Source organism: Silene latifolia, chromosome 7 (assembly GCF_048544455.1).
Source record: "Silene latifolia isolate original U9 population chromosome 7, ASM4854445v1, whole genome shotgun sequence".
Taxonomy (NCBI): Eukaryota; Viridiplantae; Streptophyta; class Magnoliopsida; order Caryophyllales; family Caryophyllaceae; genus Silene; species Silene latifolia.
Window position 1 is genome coordinate 11,168,522 of NC_133532.1, and position 21,526 is coordinate 11,190,047.

At 42.5% G+C, this 21,526-nt stretch overlaps 1 long non-coding RNA gene across 1 annotated transcript; it reads left to right on the plus strand.

Moving 5' to 3' along the window:
• The first annotated feature begins 2,827 nt into the window (after window positions 1-2,827).
• On the plus strand, window positions 2,828-3,676 carry LOC141590884 (uncharacterized). The gene is made up of 2 exons (XR_012520537.1): window positions 2,828-3,036; window positions 3,412-3,676. It is a non-coding gene; the product is annotated as an uncharacterized LOC141590884 (long non-coding RNA).
• Window positions 3,677-21,526: the final 17,850 nt, after the last annotated feature.

A 21,526-nucleotide genomic window follows, 5' to 3' on the forward strand; every position in this document is an offset into this window, starting at 1 on the left:
TCATCATCATTCTCTTCTATAGACCCAACATTCAACTTCTCTACTTCCAACTCTTCCAACTCAAAAACTCGGCAAACTCAGGATCATCGTTAGCCTTTCGTGTACCTCAACATCATCTTCTTCCGAGTTATTCTCTTCCTCTAATGATTCCCCATGAAAAATCCAAAGTGTATAGGATCGACTAAATCTCCACTTTTCTAGGTGTATTTTAACGTCCGGAAAAGCCATATAGCTAATATTACCACATCTTTCACAAGGACATGCAATACTAGAAGAACCTTTCAAATTGTTCGAAACGAATTCATAAAATTCAGCTAAACCATCCTTGTAGGTGCGGTCACTCATATTTGCATCAATCATCCAAGTTCGAGTCATTATTCTACATTCGTAATAATAGGCAACTAATTCAGAAAATACAATAATAGGCAAACAAATAAACGAAATTCAGGAAAGCAATTAAGCTAAATTATCAACAAATTAGATAATAACCCAAAAAATTTTATATCTAGTTATAATAAGCGTTGCTAAGAAACATATATATACCTGATTGATAAACACGCGCGATGAGGGAGAGAAGACGTGACAACAGTGACGGAGATGAAGACAGAGAGACGATCGGGGGAGGAATGGAGGATGATATAGTAGCGATATTAGCTTGTGTTTGTGTTTGTAGCGTATAATGAATAAAGCAATATGTTGTTCTTAAGATTTTCATAATATTAATAACAACGGTTATTGAGTCTACAACCGTTGTTAAAACGTATTAAAAACGGGTTCTAATATAACCGTTGTGATTACTTTTCACTAATTTGGCGCCAAACCATTAACAACGGTTAAAATTTAACCGTTGTTATTAGTTTTTTTCATTAACAACGGTTGTTTCAGTATGACCCGTTGTTAAAACTAATGACAACGGTTAACAACACATAACCGTTGTCATTAAGTTTGGTAAAATTCGCGGAATAAATTCTACAACGTGTTTTGATGATTTTCGTGAATAAGCGTTGTTAAAGGGCCGTTGTGGTTGCCTGTATTTGTAGTAGTGTAGTCAACCCCAATTTCTCACCTATCTTACTCGGGTGAACCCAAAGACCCTATTTTTCCCTAATTAATAGATTACAAATCTTTTGTTTACATCGCTCTAGTTTATCTTAATTGTTGGTAAAAATCTCAACTTTTATTTGCTTGACTAAACTTTGATTTAAACGAATTAAGTACAACTCCACTCCATCCCCGTGGTTCGACCCCAATTATACTACTATAATTGGGTTATTTACAAATAGTTTTTGGTGCGAGAATTGACGGCCAAACTCGGTCATCACTGGGCCTCAACCATCACCTTAAGGTTTTGGTTGAGATGGTTAATCTATCATGGTATCAGAGCTAGTGTGACCAAAGGTCACGGGGTTCAAATCCTGGCAGCCTCCAATAACTCACGAAGTGCAATTTCAGCACATGGTATGGGGAAATCTGTGCACTAACCACTCTTCAACCCCAATAGGCATTCGAGTGAGGGGCGTAATAGGAATAAATATAGTTGGGCCTCAACCATCACCTTAAGGTTTTGTTGAGATGGTTAATCTATCATGGTATCAGAGCAAAACCTTAAGGTAATGGTTGGTGTCCAACAATTATATTTATTTCCTATTATATTGAAAGTTGAATCAAAATAATGATAAAAAAAAGGCAAGATTACAAATTTTTGTTTAAAAATGAGTGTATTTGTAGTTTAAACAGGTCAAGTAATATGAATAAGACAAAAGCAGAATATATAGATAAAAGTAAAAAAAATTCGTACTATATGCTCAAATGAGGTAATTAATATTTAACCCATTTTGCAAGATTGTTCACTTTGAACACAAAAGCTTTAGGTTATCATAGATTTAGGTTACCATACAAAGCCACCTATCATTCTTAATTTCTTATATAGACCTCGACCCTCGGTCTTCGAATTCTAGAGTTTTTTCTAGGTACTCCCTCCGTCGGTCCGTCCTAATCAATAGTTTATACTTTACACTTACTCTAATTCTCCCTCACAAAATAAACTAAGTGTAAACTATTTATTGGTACAAAATGAGTAGCAGACTAGCCGTCATAACACCAATGAAGGAGATGAAGTGTAACCAAAGATTAAACACTGTAATTAAAAATTAAATATATCTACATTTTACCATATTTATAATATTATAAAATCGATTACCATATAAATTTTAAGAAAATAATCAACAAACATACGACTAGACGAGTGCACGGCAACCATATCTTTCTTTCTCTAGAACAAAAAGCAAGATCAGACGATCATACACAACCTTATCCGATCCATGCTCATTGAAGCCATAATATATTATGAGTAGTTCTTCATTCAAACATGTCATTTTCATCTGAAATAATAAGACGGGGTTTTAAGATCATTTTATAGCTAATATGAATTATTGTAAAAAAAAATTATCAATAAACTTTAACACTAGCTTGACCATTGTGGTTACAACATTTGACCATAATATGGATATAAAACCCTGTCAAATTTTTTCAGACGAAAATAATCCGTCTAAAACAAGAATTTGCATAATATAGGTGCATTTGCTCATGAGTCCACCATTGCTCATAATAAAACTCACACTGCATCGTCTGCATGCAAGTTGTAATGCATGGACAATAAACTTATTGCGTAGTAAATATAAGATGAACCCATTCCTCATGTGTGTGTGGTTATTAGTCGAACGACGTCGTGTATGTGGTCATGTGGATAAATGACCTTATCCCAAACCTATATGGGCAACAGGGCATGGGTAAATTATATTATTACGTGATGGGTAGAATGGTAGACTGTAGTGTAGTCTCGCTCTATAAATATTGGCCAATTTCCATGAATTATACCATTAATAACCAACAATTAGCAATTATCTATATATCTTACCATACATTTTACATTCCTTCTTTTTCTAAAATAAATTATTGATCGTGAGAATGGCCGCTTCTTTTGCACTCGGACACATTAAGCCAACTGTCCTCGGCCTTATAGTCCCTCCCAGCCAGGTACATCATTGTGTTTTTCTAACTTAATAATACAAAGATTTGTGAAAGACGGTATCTCAATACATAAACAATTATTGAGATCAGACCACTTTTTCGTACTTTTTTTAATGTTTTTCGTAGTTCTTCTATTATTAGAAGTTAGTTAATATAACTCATTCATTTGGTAATAATAACTGTAACTGTTTTATCGTAGTTTGTGACTATTTTTTATTAGTAAGCCATTTTTTTTATTATACGTACTCATTTTATTATTAATTCTGGTACATACTGCTCTAATTATCCCGATTATATCAATTCAAGCACTTTCTTTTACCAAGTTTATTCTATAGTGTGTGAGATCCAATTTATAAGACTGATGAATTTTAATATACGCAGGTTGGGTGTAATGGAGACGACATTTCAATCCCAGTCTAGATCGCGCATGATAAAATGACGTTACTGCAATGAGTTGTACTATATATATGGGATAGTGTTGCGTTTACCTTTCGTTTGTTTGTTTTATTTCTTTGAATTAAAAGTTTGCATGTACGTGTTTTTGATGTTTTAACCCTTATCTTGTATCCTATCAACTCATTGTTATATGTTTTATTTGGCACGCTTATAATAAAAGTTAAGACGACTAATGTGTTTTTAATAATAATCCCGATATATTGTACTTTTCTTGTAAAATGAATTTTTCAAAGTTTTCTTTGTGAGGCGAGATAGGTACGTGATTATGTGTCAAATTGGATAACTTAGGATGGGTGGAGCGGTGCATGTTGTATTCGCATTATTAAGAAATGTCGATAATCACTTACTAACGATACCGGATGGCATTAAAAGGTTTTTTTTTCTTTGGCAGCAGTAAAATTAAACAACGATTACAAAGCCATCACACTTCTAGTAAAACCATGGACAACCTTATTAAGATTACGGGGAATAAAACTAAAACTAATACAATGAAAAAAAGGTAATAATAGAGCAATATATTTAAGAATTCCTTTGGTAAGATGGTGAGGCTTCACTACAATCTGAAGAATAATATGGAGACAGTCAGAGGAGACCTCCAAATGTAGGATATTAGAATGATTCGCCAAATCTAGAATATTTCGAATACCAATAGCTTCCGCTTGTAAGGCAGATTCTACCCAACCGCCAAAAAAGACATATTGATACACGATCCATCCAATCAGTGGTGGAGCTAGGAGGGCTAGCGGAGGCGGTCGCCCCCCTGGCGGATGAAAATTTCGAAGTTTTTAGGTAAATTTTTCGAATTTTTTTCGAGTGTACCTTATGAAATTAGTCGTTCGCCCCCCCCCCCCCTAAAATTTTTCGCCCCCCTTAAATTCAAATCCTGGCTCCGCCACTGCATCCAATCCATAACCCACCCAACCATAAGATGCCTTAAGAGAATGCATCGAGCTACCATCCACCTTTGCTCGAACTCTTTGGCAATTGTTATTCTCGCCCATTAAGAAAAAAAGGGAATGTTGTTCTTAATGTTATTAGTTTGAAGAGAAGTTGAATTATTTGTCAAACAAAGAGAATTCAGAACAAATATTAACCGGCGAATCTAAAGCCAAGAGAGCAGTTTCAGCAGCATTAGATTGTAGACTAAAAAAGTGGTCAACTGAGAAAAAAATACCCCTAAAAATAATATGGTTTATGATACATCATATACTCCAAAGGATTGAAAGAAAGTTAATAATAGGTGTAGAAGAGTCATTCAGCTTAGAGAAAAGTGTAAGCCAGTTAAGAATCCACAAAAAATGACTTTATTATCATCGATTACTTCTTTATTAACGTATATAATTAATGATATAAAAATACAATCTTGAGAGATAAACAGTCTATTGGGCTTGAAGAGTGCGGTTAGTACACTATCACACTGACTCTGATACCATGATAGATGAACCATCTCACCCAAAATCTTAAGATGATGATAGAGGTCCAACTATTATATTTATTATATCCTATTATTGTAAACTTAGTTGAGACATATAAGTATTTTTCAATAGTAGAAAAAATTCATTCATTTTTTACCCCAATGTGCCAATTGAACCAGACACAACCCTATCTAAATTTGAGTCGGTGTAATACTACGGTTTTATGTGTTGTTGGGTATTCTATCGAGTAGGGCTTGCTCTATCGAGTAAGTTAGTGTTGCGTGCGAAACAGTGTACTGCTGATGGGTACTCGATCGAGTAGGGTTTTATGAATGAATTTTGTCTACTATTGAAAAATACTTATATATCTCAACTAAGTTTACAATAATAGGATATAATAAATATAATCGTTGGATCTCTACCATCACCTTAAGGTTTTGGGTGAGATGGTTCATCTATCATGGTATCAGAGTCAGTGTAATAGTGTACTAACCACACTCTTCAAGCTCAATAGGTTGTTTATCTCTTAAGATTGTATTTTTATATCATTAATTATATACGTTAATAAAGAAGTAATCGGTGATAATAAAGTCATTTTTTGTGGATTCTTAACAGGCTTACACTTTTCTCTAAGCTGAATGACTCTTCTACACCTATTATTACCTTTCTTTCAATCCTTTGGAGTGTTCCGGGTGTAATTCCGAAGCAGTTATTTGATACCACTCGTGGCTTGTAGAATGACGTCTTTGATTGAATCCTCCTTTCGGTCTCCTGAAACAGTGAACAAACTGAGGGCTCGGCTTTGTACCGAGCGAACTCACTCCGACGCTCAAGTCAGTAAACTTAAAAGGATTAAGTCGTGTGTTACATGGCGAAGTATATATTGTAGAGAGATAAGGAAGATATTACCAGATTATGAGGTGTTTAGGTTATATTTCGGATCCTTTCCTCAATGAGGGTTGAGGAGTATTTATAGACTTTCACCTTTTGTCACGTAGTGGCCAAGTGGCCAAGTGGCTAGCAGGGTGAAAAGACTGATCTACCCTCGGCCGAGGGACCTATGGCAGGCCGGCGGGCCCTGTTGACTCGCCGCCGAGGGGTCTTGGATATGAGTACGCGGATATGTGCCCCGGCTGGCTAGTTGTCCCAGCTGAGACCCAAGAGACAGGCCGACAGGCTGCGTCGGTTAGGCTGCCTAAGTCGTTGACTTGTTGTGGATATCTTTGACCTTGCTCAATATGTTGACTCGGTCAGCGGGTGCAGAATATGCCCCATCAATTTGCCCCCAGCGTAGTCTATGCCGTGGTATGGACCTTCGATGAGTGTTGAGCGTAATCTGCGCAAGTTTTGAAAAAATTTCTGCCCCGACTTCTTCTACCTCGGCTTGGTTCTGCTTAGGCCGTACCGTATCATATCCCCCCTCCACATGGATGTGTAATAGACATCCGATGGGGAAAAGAAAGTGGCGCTGGCCGAGACCGAGGTTGTGAGTGTCGTGTGCTTTTGATTGCCCCCAGCCGGTGCTGCCAAGCTTGGTTGAATCAGCGGGCCGTTGGGCAAGTAGATACCAAGGAGCGTGTTGAAGAAGATACGTCGATTGGCATTCTGTCAAGGAGCGTGTTGAAGAAGCTTTGTAACTGTTTGTCGATTGACATTCCATGGCTGCATGCTTGACATGTGTCTCGTTGCTGATTAGTTGACGCTTCATGGGCTTTGCCCTGATTGGTCGGATTGAGTGGGCCTTGCCCTATAAATAGGAGAGTTAGCCCCTGAATTTGGCCTTCCAAATTCATTTTCTCAAAAAATTTCTTCTTTCTAGCCCTCTTTGACGAAACTTCTCTCTAATTTTCAGAATCGTTACTTCGGCGTAGCACTTTTTCTTCAAGGTAAACAAACAAATTTTCCAACTTTTAATTGTTAAGTTTTTGTTGTGAACATGTCTTCTGCTGATGCCAGACCTAGTAACCCTGCGCCGGGGGGCTCCCCGTCGCGTCTTGATGAAGAGGAGGCACTAGCCGCCATCCCGCTAAGGTCCGGGGGTCCTAGGCCTCCTTCTCCTGAGGTTGATCCAAGAGTCTTGGAGGAATTGGAGGAGGAGGATGATGATGTTGATGATGACGGTGATGATGTTGGAAGGACTCATCCTAATGAGGAGAGGCCGTACATTATGGATCACGGCGACGCCTGTAAGGTCTGCCCTGACCGTGCTTGGACCCACAAGTTTGCCAGTTGTTCTGGTCCTGACTTTTTCGAACGTCACTTCTCCTTCGGCAGGGAGTATAGTATTGTTATTCCTGGGGAAGGTCAGGCGGTCTGTTGCCCTCCCAAGGGCTGCATCGGCGTATACATCAGGCACCTGGAGTACGGGCTCCGGTTTCCGCTGAATGAATACGTTATGGCCATAATTAGAGCCATGAACGTCGCCGTGGCCCAACTGCACCCGTTGGCCATTAGGACTATAGTCGGCTTTGTGTGGCTCTGCCTCTTCAAGGGGGAGGTCCCAACGGTCAACTTATTCCGCCGGCTTCATCACCTTCGGCCGTCAGCCCCTGGGCGCGTTGGATGGTACAGCGTGCAGACGGAGCCGGGGTACGTCTCCGTTGATAAGCTATCTTCCTGCAAGGACTGGAAGGCGCGGTGGGTAGACGTTGAGGTGCCGGATGACTATCCGCTGCCCCGGTCCTTCCAGCACCAAGTCAATTTGCGGTGCGAGAGTAAGGGGGAGCATGAAAAATGGGTCTCCCGGAGTAAGCTTAAGATGGACGCTAGCAAGGTCCCTCTTAATGCGGATGAGAAGCGGGCGATGAGGCTGTTTGAGGCGGAGAAGAATGGGATGCCGAAGGGATGGATTCCCCCGACGCAGATCATTCTTCAGGATGAGCTGCTCTGCCATGTCGGCCTCATACCGGCCCTCGAACGGGGTGAGTGGGGTCGGTGTGAGGCCCATCTCTGCTTTTAATGTTTCTGTTTCTTGAACTTTGATTTATTTCTTTCACTTAACTCTTGCTTCGTTTCCTTTGCAGACCATTTTGGCTTGGATCTGTCTGAAGATATCCTCCGGAGAATTGGGCTTGCCAAGGACAAGACCGTTGTTGATTTGCATCCTAAGGCCCAGGCCCGTGATCGCAGACCAACGCCAAATGATCTCATGGATCAGCAGCTGAAGGGCTTAGATACGTCGGCGGCCCAGGCGAAGGATGCTGGTAACATACCGCGCCGAACGCGGAGAACAAAGTCTTCGGCGGCGACGGCGTCAACATCAGTTCCACCTCCAACCCCCTCAGTTCAAAAGGAGACGGTGGATATCGTCGATATTACCGCCGAGGACGAGGTCACCGTGGCAAAGGAATCTCCTCTCTTGCGCAAGAGAAAAGAGACTGCTGCTGCCGCTGCCGCTGCTGCTACTGCTGCTACTGAGGCCGGTAAAGAACTGGGTCCTCCGACCAAGAAGGCCAAGCCTGGTACAGATCTATCCTGTGGCTCAGACTTAGCTTCTGCTCATTAGGCGTTCGATGACAGCTCTCCGGTATGTCCATGAATGTTGACACAGATGCCTTGATTGAATTTTTGTAGATCCACCGCCGCCGTCTCACCGGACGCACTTTGTTGAACGGCGTCTTTGAGAAGCGAATCGCGGGCGGTGGTAAGGATGCCACCGTCGTCTCCTCCTTCCCGAAGCCTACACCCGCCCAGATTAGGTCGGAGGGCCTGAGTTTGTCCAGGATGCTGTCGAAGTGGGCTGAGGTGGCCGGTGCTCATATTGTGGAGCAAGAGAAGGTTATGGCTGAAGTTGCCCCACAGCTCGAGCGGCTCAGGCTTGAGGTCGCTGCTGCGAAGAAGGAAGCTGAGGGAGCCAAGGCTGAGGCTGAAAAGGCGGTCCTTGCTGAGCGAAAACTTAGGGAGGATGCCGAAAAGGCGGTCCTTGCTGAGAAAGCCAAGGCTGAGGCTTCGGCGGCCGAAGCCGCTAAGCTGCTGGAGGAGCGTAACGAGCTTCAGGCCGTCGCCGACTTCAATGCTAAGAAGAGGGAGGAATGGAGGTCCATGTTCCAGGCCCAGGGGACGGTGGTTCGGAATAAGGAGGCTATCATCGCCCAGAGGGAGGAGGACATTGAGACGCTCCAAAGCGTTGTCCTTCCTAACATGTGCGCCCAGTACCGGGACCTGGCCGAAGAGGCCGCCAGGGAGGTGATAGGGGATCTCTTTCTTGATGGCTCCTTTCCGTGGCAAAAGTTTGACGAGCTGCTTGATGACAAGTTCGAAGCTAAAGAGAAGGCCGCGGAGGCGAAGGCCGCTGAGGAGGCAAGGGTGAAGAAGGAGGAAGAGGAGGCCGCGGAGAAGGCGGCCCTTGCTGAGAAGGCGAAGGCGGCCAAGGAAGAAGCTGAGAGAATGAGGGCAGTTGAGGCTGTTGAGGCTGAAGCTGCCAAGACAGCTTCTGGGTCGCCTACCAAAGATGATGCTGCTGACGTCGCCGATGGCGAGCAGCAGCAGCAACATGCATAGGGAGACGGGCGGTCGTCACCAGGTTCACCCGACATCTCGGATAGCTTCAGCTGTTCGGGGACCAATTATTAAGCCTTTCCTCCCTGCCATCTTTTGGCGCTTCAAATGATATGTCTGTAACCTTTTGCTCTTCTTTTCCTTGTTTTTTTTGTAAAACTTTGGTAGGTTGCGTTTTGGCTTATCCCTATGGGGACGGTCGTCGTCTGTATTCTCTTTACTTGTAATCATTTTTAATAAAGCTTGTTTATTGGCCCTCGGCTTGGCCGGGGCTTTGATCACAATCCTTCACTTGTCTTCTTGCGTTATTAATTGAGCGCTTTTTCGTTTTTACCTTCGGCCTGGCCGAGGCAGTTAGAATGCGTATCTCAACTGTGTTTAACGTCTTTTTTTTTTTTAAACATGTTGGCATGTTGGTCGCTTCCTCTTTCACTCTCAGTCTGGCCGAGGCGTCCGATTTGCGCTTCCCAACCGCCGCTGTGAACATGTTAGCGTATCGACCGTTGTGTCCCCTGCCAGGCCTTCGGTTGGCCGAGGCGGCTAGAGGTTACGGCGCGACAAATGTCAGATCTGTAGACATATTGATCGCTTCCTCTGCCAGGCCTTCGGTTGGCCGAGGCGGCTAGAATTGCGTCTCAACCGTATTTCTATACGTTCCTATGGCATGTTGGTCGCTTTCGCGAGTATCAACTGCGCTGGTAGTGACTGCCGTGGCGTCTACTTCTTGGGGTGACTGCCCGGCTTGGGCCGTGGCGTCTACCTCGATATGACTACGGAGGGGATAAACACTTTGATGGAAAACTTGGATGATTCTTAATTAGATATAAACACGCGTTGGGGTGCCAACAATTATTTTGGACACCTCCGCCGCTATACAAAGTATTTCCTGAGATTGTCAGTGTTCCAATGGCTCATCAAAGGCATACCCTCCATGTCCGTCAGCCGGTATGTACCCGGCCTCATTTCTTCAACCACTTTATAGGGACCCTCCCAGTTGGCCGTCAATTTACCATGAATGTTTCCTTTGTTGGTGGCGACCGACTTTCTTAGGACTAGATCCCCTACTTTTAAGTCCCTTTTGTGGACTCTTCGGTTGTAGGCTCTTCTCATTCGGTTTTGATATACTTCCAAGTTGAGGCGTGCTGTATCTCGGCTTTCTTCGACCAGGTCTAGGGAGGTTTTCAGACCTTCCTCATTTTCAACCGGGTTAAAGGTGGTCGTTCTGAATGTGGGCACCGTTGCTTCAATTGGCAGGACTGCTTCGGACCCGTAGACTAAGTGGAATGGACTGTACCCCGTTGCTTCTTTCTCCGTGGTTCGAAGGGACCACAGGACGCCGGGTAGTTCATCGGCCCATCTTCCCTTTAGGTCTTCAACTTTCTTCTTCAAACCGTTGAGGATTGTTTTATTGGCTGCCTCCGCCTGTCCGTTGCTCTGTGGGTGGCAGACGGAGGAGTATGCAAATTTGATACCAAGTTCTTCCAACCAGCTCATTATTGTGTCACTCCAAAACTCTCGGCCGTGGTCAAATACCATGACTTGGGGTAACCCAAAACGAGTTATGACATTTTCCCAGATTACCTTTCTTACGGCCGCCGTCGTCTTCGCAGTACCGCTACGCTTTCAATCCATTTGGTGAAGTAGTCAATGGCGACAATCAAGTACTTTCTTCCTCCGGATGCCGTTGGAAATGGCCCTAGTAGATCCATCCCCCACCGTGCAAAAGGAAGGGACTAAGTACCGCCGCGAGTCTCGGGAAGGTGCATGTATCACCGGAGCATGCATTTGACAGTTGTTGCACTTTTTGGTTTTGGCTCTGGAATCCTCAAGCATGGTGGGCCAGAAGTAGCCGGCTCGGAGAGCTTTGTGGGCTAGTGTTCTTGCCCCCATGTGATGACCGCAGATGCCTTCGTGAATTTCTCGTCGACATAATAGCTTCGTCGGGCCGGGCCGACACATTTCAAGAGTGGCCTTATCACGGACCTCCCGTATAATTCTCCTTCAAACACCAAGTACCTTGTCTGCGATCCTCTTTATCTTCTCGTGAGAGATCATGCGGTCCTCCGGTAACTCACTTGTCAGTTTGTACCTCATTATTGGAGTCATCAACGTCGTCTCGGCCTCTATGTCGCCCACCATGCCGACGGTCTCGCAATGCTCTTGGCATTCTGATGTCCACCAAAGACGGTTCGGTGACATTCTTGATGGTTGAACTGGCAAGCTTTGAGAGAGCGTCGGCTCGGTTGTTCTCAGACCTGGGAATGCATTGTATCTGAAAAGATTTCAACTTTGAAGTGTCAGCTTTTACCCTTTTCAGGTATCTTACCATTCCGTCGTCTCGAGTCTCGTACTCTCCTCTGATTTGATTAGCCACTAAAAGTGAATCTGTTTTTAAAATGATGTGTTCCACCCCGGCGGCTCTAGCTAACTCGACTCCAGTTATCACCGCCTCGTATTCGGATTCGTTGTTTGAGGCTGAGAAGGTAAATTTCAAGGCGTACTCAAACTCGTCCCCGTTTGGGCTGATGATAAGGATGCCGGCTCCTGAACTGTTCGCCGTGGAGGACCCGTCGGTGTATACTTCCCATACTCCGGGGTTTGGCTCTTCTTGATATGTGCACTCGGCCAGGAAGTCTGCGAGTGCCTGTCCCTTTATCGAGGGCCTCGGCTTGTATTGAATGCCGAAGCCGGATAGCTCTACTGCCCATTTGATGAGCCTGCCGGATTGCTCAAATTTTTCCAATGCTTTCTCCAATGGCTGGTCGGTTAAGACCGTCACGGGATGTGCGTCGAAGTAAGGTTTCAGTTTCCTTGCGGCAACGACGACAGCAAAGGCTGCTTTTTCAATCAGCGGGTAATTTCTTTCGGCGGGCAACAACGTATGGCTGACAAAGTAGATTGGGTGTTGCTGTTTGTCTTCTTCTCTGATGATCACGACAATGACCGTGGCCGAGGTAACTGCTATGTATAGATATAGCGTTTCCCCCAGGATCGGCCTAGACAGGGTTGGGAGAGTTTGAAGATGAGCTTTCAGTTGCCTGAAAGCTGTGCTCTGTTCCTCCCCCCAGCTGAAGTCTTTATTCCCCTTCAACACTTTGAAGAATGGGGTGCTCTTGTCGGCTGACCGAGAGATGAACCGGGCTAGGGCCGCCATCCTCCCGGTCAGCATCATAACCTCTTTTCGATTCCACGGCTCCGGCAGGTCCAGGATTGCTTGGACTTTCTCTGGATTGGCATCAATTCCCCTGGCGCTGACAAGTACGCCGAGGAACTTACCTGCCCGGACACCGAAGTTGCATTTCATGGGGTTAAGTTTCATCTTGTATTTCCTTAGTGAACAAAATGTCTCGTGTAAATCGGCTAAGTGTTCGCTGTCAGACTTGCTTTTTACAATAGCATCGTCGACGTAAGCCTCAATGTTTCGCCCTTTTTTATTTTGGAACACTTTGTCCACCAGTCTTGTGTAAGTTGCGCCGACGTTCTTCAAACCGAACGACATCATTTTATACATGTATGTGCCGTTACTGGTGATGAATGCGCATTTAGGCATGTCTTCCTCGGCCATGAATACCGATGATACCCGAGAAGGCGTCCAGCAGGGCTCGGCATAGTGTAGCCTGCCGTGGCGTCGATTAAACTTTCTATTCGAGGCAAGGGATAGCAATCTTTGGGGCACGCTTTATTAAGATTGGTAAAATCTACACACATCCTCCACGCCCCCGATGATTTCCTCACCATTACAACATTAGCTAACCACTCAGGATAAGTACAAGGCATGATAAAGCCCGCCGCTAGTAATTTATCTACCTCGGCTTTGATGGCCTCATCCTTCTCGGCTCAGGAGTTCCTCATCTTCTGCTTGACAGGGCGAGCGGTGGAGAGCACGTTCAGCTTGTGAACAATTACCTCCCGGCTCACGCCTGGCATCTCGGCTGCTGAGTAAGCGAAGACGTCTTTGTTCTTCCTCAGCAGGTCTAGGAGAGCGGCCCTGAATTTTGGCTCCAGGTTGACACCGACGGTTACGGTGCGCCCTGGGTCAATTTCCACTTCTTCGGTCTCGGCTCCTTCGACCATGCCGACAGTTGCATCCATGAGGTCGCCCTCCTGTTGTAAGGATGGGCTCTTCCTCTTCTCTGACTTCTTTGCCACTTTGAGGGATTGCATGTTGCATCCTCTGGCAGATATCTGGACGTTGACTACTTCGTCCTTTTCGTCCTTTGAGACGAGCTTATACGCTTCCCCCCGGTCCGAGACATACATCAGTGTCAGGGCCCGGATGGACATCACTGCGTCGGCCTCGCTCAGAGTGACTCGGCCTATGAGAACGTTGTAGGCGGACGAGCCGTCAATGACCACGAACTCAGCTAGGACATTTTTAGCCGCATTCCCCTCGCCGAACATCACCGGCAGTCTGATTGACCCCAGGGGTACCAGGCCGGCCCCGGAAAAACTGTACAGCGGATTGGTGCAGGGGCTCAAGTCCTCGACTTTCAGACCGAGGTTGAGAATGCACTCCCTGAACATGATGTTCGTGTAGGCGCCTGTGTCAATCAGGCACCTCTTGACCAGGTGGTTGGCTATGTCCAAGTGGACTACAAGTGGGTCGCTGTGAGGGGCGATGACTCCCTCGTAGTCCTTCTTTCCAATAGTCATATCGGGGATGTTGGAAGCGGGGATCGCTGTTTTGGGCACAAAGTTGATGGCCTGATACAGCTCGTTCAGGTGCCGTTTGTGCCCATGAGCGGACCCACCGTTCTCGTTGCCCCCGATGACAACATGGATTACTCCTATCCGTTCAAAGACGGATTTCTTATTTGAGCCTCCGGTGTTTGTCTTTTGGCCTCCGGCAACATATTTGCTGAGGCTCCCTTTCCGGATCAGCTCTTCAATGGCATTCTTCAGATGCCGGCAGTTGTCAGTTAAGTGACCGGTGTGGCCGTGATACTCACAGTACTGGCTCGTGTCACCGTCCCCCCTCGGCCTGGGGGGCCTTTCCCACTTCTGACCCTCGTTCTTGCTCAGGGCGAAGACCTCGGCGGCAGATACGACCAGGGGGGTGTGACCATTGTACCGTTTCTGGTAGTACGGTCCCGAACTCCCCCCGGCACCCGCCGAGTTCTGTTTCCTGGCGGATTTGTCAGACCGCGACCTATTATTGTCACGGCGTCTTTCATTCGGGTTGTCCTCCCGGCGGCTCTTACTCTCTGAGTGCCCGGCCTCGCTGGGGCCTACCCAGGTTTTGTGGTAGTCCTCCACCTTTATGGCTTGGTCGACCATCTTCCTGGCGGAGTCTAAGTTCAGGCCTCTGCACTTGATGAGCTCGTTTTTTAAGTCCCCTCTTGGGAGGCCCTTCATCAGTGCGAAGGCCGCCAGTTCGCTGTTCAGCTCACGAATTTGCTGAACCTTGGCGTCGAACCTCTTCACATAACTTCGGAGAGACTCGCCTCCCTCCTGTTTGATGGTCAGGAGGTCCGATGTCTCGACGGCCCTCCTCTTATTGCAAGAATACTGGGCCAAAAATATGTCCCTTAGGTCGCCATAACAGTATATCGACCCATTGGGTAGCCCCTTGTACCAACTTTGTGCCATCCCATGCAGGGTCGTTGCGAAGACTCGGCACCAAACCTCATCAGGCTGCTCCCATACCGACATGTAAGACTCGAAAGCCTCGGCATGGTCGGTTGGGTCGCTTTCTCCTTTGTATGATATGGGCGGCAACTTTAGCTTAGTCGGCACCGGGACCTCTAGGACGTAGGGGTTGAGGGGCTGTCTGACCACGTGTCGAATGACACGCGGCGATCGGCTCCTCGCATCCCTAGTCCGGCTCCTCTCCCCGTGGCGGGAAGGGCTTCTTCTCCGACTCTGGTGAGTCGGGCTTCTTCTCCGACTCTGTTGAGTCGGACTCCTTCTTCGACTCTGGTGAGTCGTACTTCTTTCACTCCTCTGGGGCAGGCCTCGTCGGTGCTGCGGCGACGCCGTCCTCCCGCGAGTGCGGAAAGGACTCAGGTCTACCACTAGCACTCTGGGCTCCCCCGGCATCTTGACAGGGTCAGCTTCCTCCAATGCTCCGTTCAAGTTTCTCGGAGTCACATTTTGGGCCCTGGTCTCCTGTGCGGGTGCCGCCGCTCTTGTCAGAGTGACAGTGTGAGTCGGCGTGCTACCCATTAGGTCCAGGAGTAACTTCAGTTTAGCTGGATCAACCACATGTCCCATGATGGTGACTTGGTCGGCGGGCAGCGGTGTATCTTGTATTATTGGCATCCCGTACGCCGGTTGAATTACTCGGCCGGTGGGGGGCTGCACAACCCCAGAATTGTGGACGGTATCATCTTGGCAAAATTCGGTTTCGTCAGTTACAATTGCTTCTGACTGTTTTGACATCTTCTTAGCTTGTTGGGTGGGTTTTGTTTTTGTGTTGTTTTTTTTTTTGTTTGGGAATGAATGTGAGTAGCTTCTAGTATCTTTTCCCACAGACGGCGCCAATTGTTCCGGGTGTAATTCCGAAGCAGTTATTTGCTACCACTCGTGGCTTGTAGAATGACGTCTTTGATTGAATCCTCCTTTCGGTCTCCTGAAACAGTGAACAAACTGAGGGCTCGGCTTTGTACCGAGCGAACTCACTCCGACGCTCAAGTCAGTAAACTTAAAAGGATTAAGTCGTGTGTTACTTGGCGAAGTATATATTATAGAGAGATAAGGAAGATATTACCAGATTATGAGGTGTTTAGGTTATATTTCGGATCCTTTCCTCAATGAGGGTTGAGGAGTATTTATAGACTTTCACCTTTTGTCACGTAGTGGCCAAGTGGCTAGCAGGGGGAAAGACTGATCTACGCTCGGCCGAGGGACCTATGGCAGGCCGGCGGGCCCTGTTGACTCGCCGCCGAGGGGTCTTGGATATGAGTACGCGGATATGTGCCCCGGCTGGCTAGTTGTCCCAGCCGAGACCCAAGAGACAGGCCGACAGGCTGCGTCGGTTAGGCTGCCTAAGTCGTTGACTTGCTGTGGATATCTTTGACCTTGCTCAATATGTTGACTCGGTCAGCGGGTGCAGAATATGCCCCATCATGGAGTATATGGTGTCTCATAAACCATATCATTTTTAGGGGTATTGTTTTCTCAGTTGACCACTTTTTTAGTCTACAATCTAATGCTGCTGACACTACAAGAATTTTAGTTTCGGACGACTAATTTATGCATGTTAAAGTTTCTGATCCTAAAATGTTTTTAGGATATTTTGGTTTAATTTATGGATTTTATTGTTCATTTTATATAATATTGGCATTAAAATGTGATTTTTATGATAAAAATGTCATTTTTGGACGAAAATTAGCTCAACTTCGAATTTTCAGGTGGTTTTTGGATATGTTTTCACATATATTATTTTTAGTTGATCTGGAAATTTTCAAAATTTTTGGAGTTCTTATGCTCGAAATATGGATTTTTCATGATAAAAATCGAATTTAAATGAAAAATAGGTTAATATGAGAAATATTTCGAATCTGGTCATAGAAATTTAGTATGTTGTCACATGCAATTTTACAAGATGTGTGTAAAATAATAGGCTATAATGAAGTCTTCATGCATGATTTATGGATTTTTGATGAAAAATAGCATAAATAGTGACTTAATTAGTGAACAATTGCTAAAACATACTTCATGACTAAGAAAAAACGTCACATGTTGCATTTTATTATCTTTTTCAGATCTAAAATTGAAAAGTTGATAAATATAATTTTTCTCATGTTTTTATGATGATAATTAATAAATCCGATAAACCGCAACATTGTTTTTCCCTAACCTTCGAAATTTTTAACCTAAGTTTTTGAACATTATGAGTGTCATAGTATTTTTCCAGAATATTCATAAGTTTAAATTTCAAATTTATTTGAAATTTTTGTGATTTATTTGAAGTTTATGGCATTTTATTGTAATTTTGAGTCCATTAATGAACAATTTTAAGAAATATGAGTTAATTATAGTCAAATAGTTAGTGAAGACTAATTTTGAGTCCTAAGAGGTTAGAGTAATTAACTTGTGCATAAATATAAATTTATGTAATTTTTGTGATTATAAAACGTTGAATCACGCAAATCCGTAAAAACCGTGTAATATACGATATTGGCTCCTTAAAGGCGATTTAGCATAAAATTGGGCATGTTCATACATATTATAATGCTGCATTTTATTTATGATTGTCATAATTTTATTTATGTAATTTTTGAATTATATATTTTTACTTAGTATGGCCTTAGTTTTAATTGGTATTACCCGAAATGTATGGGAATATCGATTCGGTTGTAATTTATTGTGATCTCGTATCACCGTTTTGTAATTTAATAGATTTATTTTATTTTAATTACAAATGTATAATAGGAAATTATGTAATTTGTTATGTAATTTAATTATTCCGGAGTTCTATAAAGACGGTGTCATTCAAGAAGGCGATACATAAAGACGGTGTTACCTCGAGATGCGTGCCACAATCGAAGTTCAAGGGACCAATGGAGTTGGTTTCCGAATTTGTAATAGTTTATTAGATTTACTATTCTAGGAAGGCCATACTAGGATTTATTTTTATGCTTTGCATTTTATTTATATGTTGCATGCATCGCTAAATCGCCATAACTAAAACATGCATTGTCATTTTATCGAGTTCATCGACCGTGTCAATTATAATTATCGTAGTTCACCGCTTTAGTTCACTTAAAACGTGATAGATGATAAATTGACACGACCTCTCGCTAAAACAATCAATTGAGACATAGCCTTACCAAATAGTAGAAACCATGAAAACCTATTTCGCGAGGGAGTGCACTCGGCCATCCCGGGGTACAAACCTTGTTACGTAGGGGAAGTGGGTGATAAATGTCTATCCACCGAATTCATGTTGATGAGGGATGAATCGGCTATCCCGTGCCCAAATTGATGTGGATTTGGATCATGGACACATTTATTCGAAATTTGGATTGAGCTCAACGGAAGTATTCGTGACCATAGTCGCATGTGTTCCGGGCTAAAGATAAATGTTAATGTAATTTTATCGACCAAGAGTTCTAAAAGTAGAATCGATTAAAGTGTTAATCCACCGAGTTATATTGATAAGGGTTGAATCGGCTATCCCGTGCCCAAGTTAATATGAATTTGGATCTTGGAATCATTTATCATAGTTGGGTAGAGGTCACTATGTAAATGCTTTACTTGTTATTTACAAGTATTATTATAACGACAAATGTTTTTGTTTTCATTATTCCGTTATCATATTGTTCTATTTCTTTACCACAATTCATATACGATATCATTTCGATTTTGATTCAAATCTCCTTTAAAACATCGTAACTAAAGACAAATATGAATTTGCTTCTAAAACCTCAAATGAACCATTGCTAAGGATCTCTTGTAAAGAGTATAGATAAAAGTTATTCATTATCAAACAGGTTTTTGATTCTTGACTAACACATCTACTTACAATGAATTGTTTCTAATTTTGATAACTAGATTTGTTGGAAATCAAAATTGACCAAAATAACGCAACCACTTCAATGAAAGTTTTAAGACTAAAACGAACAAATGAAGAGTAATCTTCATGAATTCAATTTTGCTTCTCAAAGCAAAGACTCATTGAAAGGAGTGGGATCATTCTCTTAAACCGTTAAGATGAGGACGAGGTTCAAGAAGTAAAATTAGAATGGAATTGATACAAGGTAATGTTAAAGGTAAAGTTGTTGAGAATAACGATACTAAACCTATCAATCCCGACCGATAAAGTTTCCATTGTCTTAAATGTTGGACACTAGAAAGGAAACTACCCCAAATTATTGAAGAATCAACAAATTAGTTGTGAGACATCTAGTAAGATCTTCTTCTTTAAATGTTCATTTGATTGACATAAATCTTGCTAGAACTACTTCGTCAATATTAGAAACCGGTGGTGGTTTTCATCATTATGTTTGATACATAGGATGATTATAATATGACGACTAACAACAATGAAGTCGAGAGATAGAGTCATTGTGTACTAAATCTAGTTTTTGGGTTTGGAGTTGTACTTAATTGTGACTATTAAGTACATAAACTCTAAATAAGAATACAAACTTGTTAAGATACAAAAGAGGTTTCACTTTTGTAACCCTATACACCACGATTTGATGTATGGCTAGCCCATTATCAAGGTGATTATATTCTAAACCCAACTAGAATGATATATCATGAAGATGATGTAAGACTCAAATTGGTAACCCAAGATTAAACCTTAAATTCTGGAATGATGAACGCAAAGGATTATCGAGTACTCTTGAAACCATTAGATCTTATGATATATGCGTATCTTGTATTCAAAGCAAGATATCTCGTGCCTTTTGGTTGTAAAGGAGATCGAGGTTGCAAATCATTGATCCAAAATAGGTTGATCATTTTATTTTTACCAACGATTTAAGTTGACACTAATGTGTTCACTTAATAAGGTAAATAGAGAAATCTTTGAAGAAGTTTAAAGACTTCAAGGAATCACGATTTAATCGTGATGGGATTATCAAAGTGAAGACTTTGATATAAGCCAAATAAAATGTGATATAGTATCACAAGTTAATCTCTCTTAACACACATTATGGGATAATGTGTGATTGGATAAGAAATCAAACGCTATTCGATATGGTTTGAACTTCAATCAAGTTATTTTGAGTTACTTGATTCTTTTGGGGATTTTTATCATTTTGTCTAAATTATTTTTCCACTAAAACTAAAACGAATCATATGAGATATGATATGGTAAGGTACCATGTTTGTAAGTTTTCACAAGAAACAAATGCTCATTTTTCCCTTTCAATTATCACGAGTACGACGGGTTTGCGGCTCGTGAAGCTGTCTTTCTAAAAATACAAGTTTATTTCTAGAAGACAGAGTGGGAGAAATTATTCAAGAGCCACAAAGAATGTTATGTCGCAAGAAACTGGTCTTTCTTGGCTACATGAGACGTTTTGTGTAAGACATTATTTCTTTAAAACCTAGGAGGTTAAATTCGTCACTTGTTAAAGATGATGAATTCATGCTACTTTTAAAAAAGTAAAGAGCTTATAACTTACAAAAGAAATTGTTTGATTCAAGTTGATTACTTCTGGAAAGTAATCAACAAATGACTTACATAAGATTGTTTAAGTCACAACTCAATACAAGGCTTAGAGCCATAAAAATCCGAAATAAAAGGCTTGATTAGTGACAAAGGGTTTTGCACTAATAAAGACAGATTTCAAAGTTTGATTGGTTGCAAAGGGTTTTGCACCAGTTGAAATGCTTAAGTCTATTTGGATCTTCTTAGGGATTGTGTTTCATTATTATGAAATACATAGCAAGTGAATCTAAAACCCACTTCTTCAATTAGAAGGAATGTATTCAATACATGTCTTGAGTTTAGTAGATTCTTGCAATCCTAAGATAATGTGAAACTTAAGAGAGAATCTTAAGTAGGACATCAATGATTGGGAATCAATGTTTTGATCATGTTATAAAACTTTTCTCGATAAGTCGAGAAGTTGTGTTTATACATGGAGTTTAGTGGGAGTTACGGAAATTTTAATAGTCTTATATGTTAATGACATTTTGATCATTGCGAATGATTTAAGACTTTGGAGAAATATAATACATCTTGAATATCCGGATTTATGAAGATAAATCCATATGATGTTAGCGTCAATAAGAAGTCTTATGTTGATAAGATTCATGACTAGTTCAATTAAATTGAACATATTTGATTGATTCCATTTGCTTCCGCTGCCGGATCAATTAAATAAGTAATGATGTATAACACTTCATATACTTTGAGTATGATGAGTTGTTATCAAAATCGAATTTAAGTAATCTTTACCAAGTAAGCCATAAAGATTACCCTTAAGTGCTTGCAGAAGCATTAAGGATATAATGCAAAGTGTTTATGATGCAATTTTGTGTAAGGGTGTTACACAAGTGACAATTGACAATTGAGATTGCGCATGGTTTCCGACAAAACCATAATCAAAACACATTAGGATGGTTAAGATACCATTGTGGCTATGTTATTTAAGAAATAGATTTTCTAGAATCGTTCTAGGCAATAAAAAACAATGAGATATATTTATAACGGAAATTGAGTACAC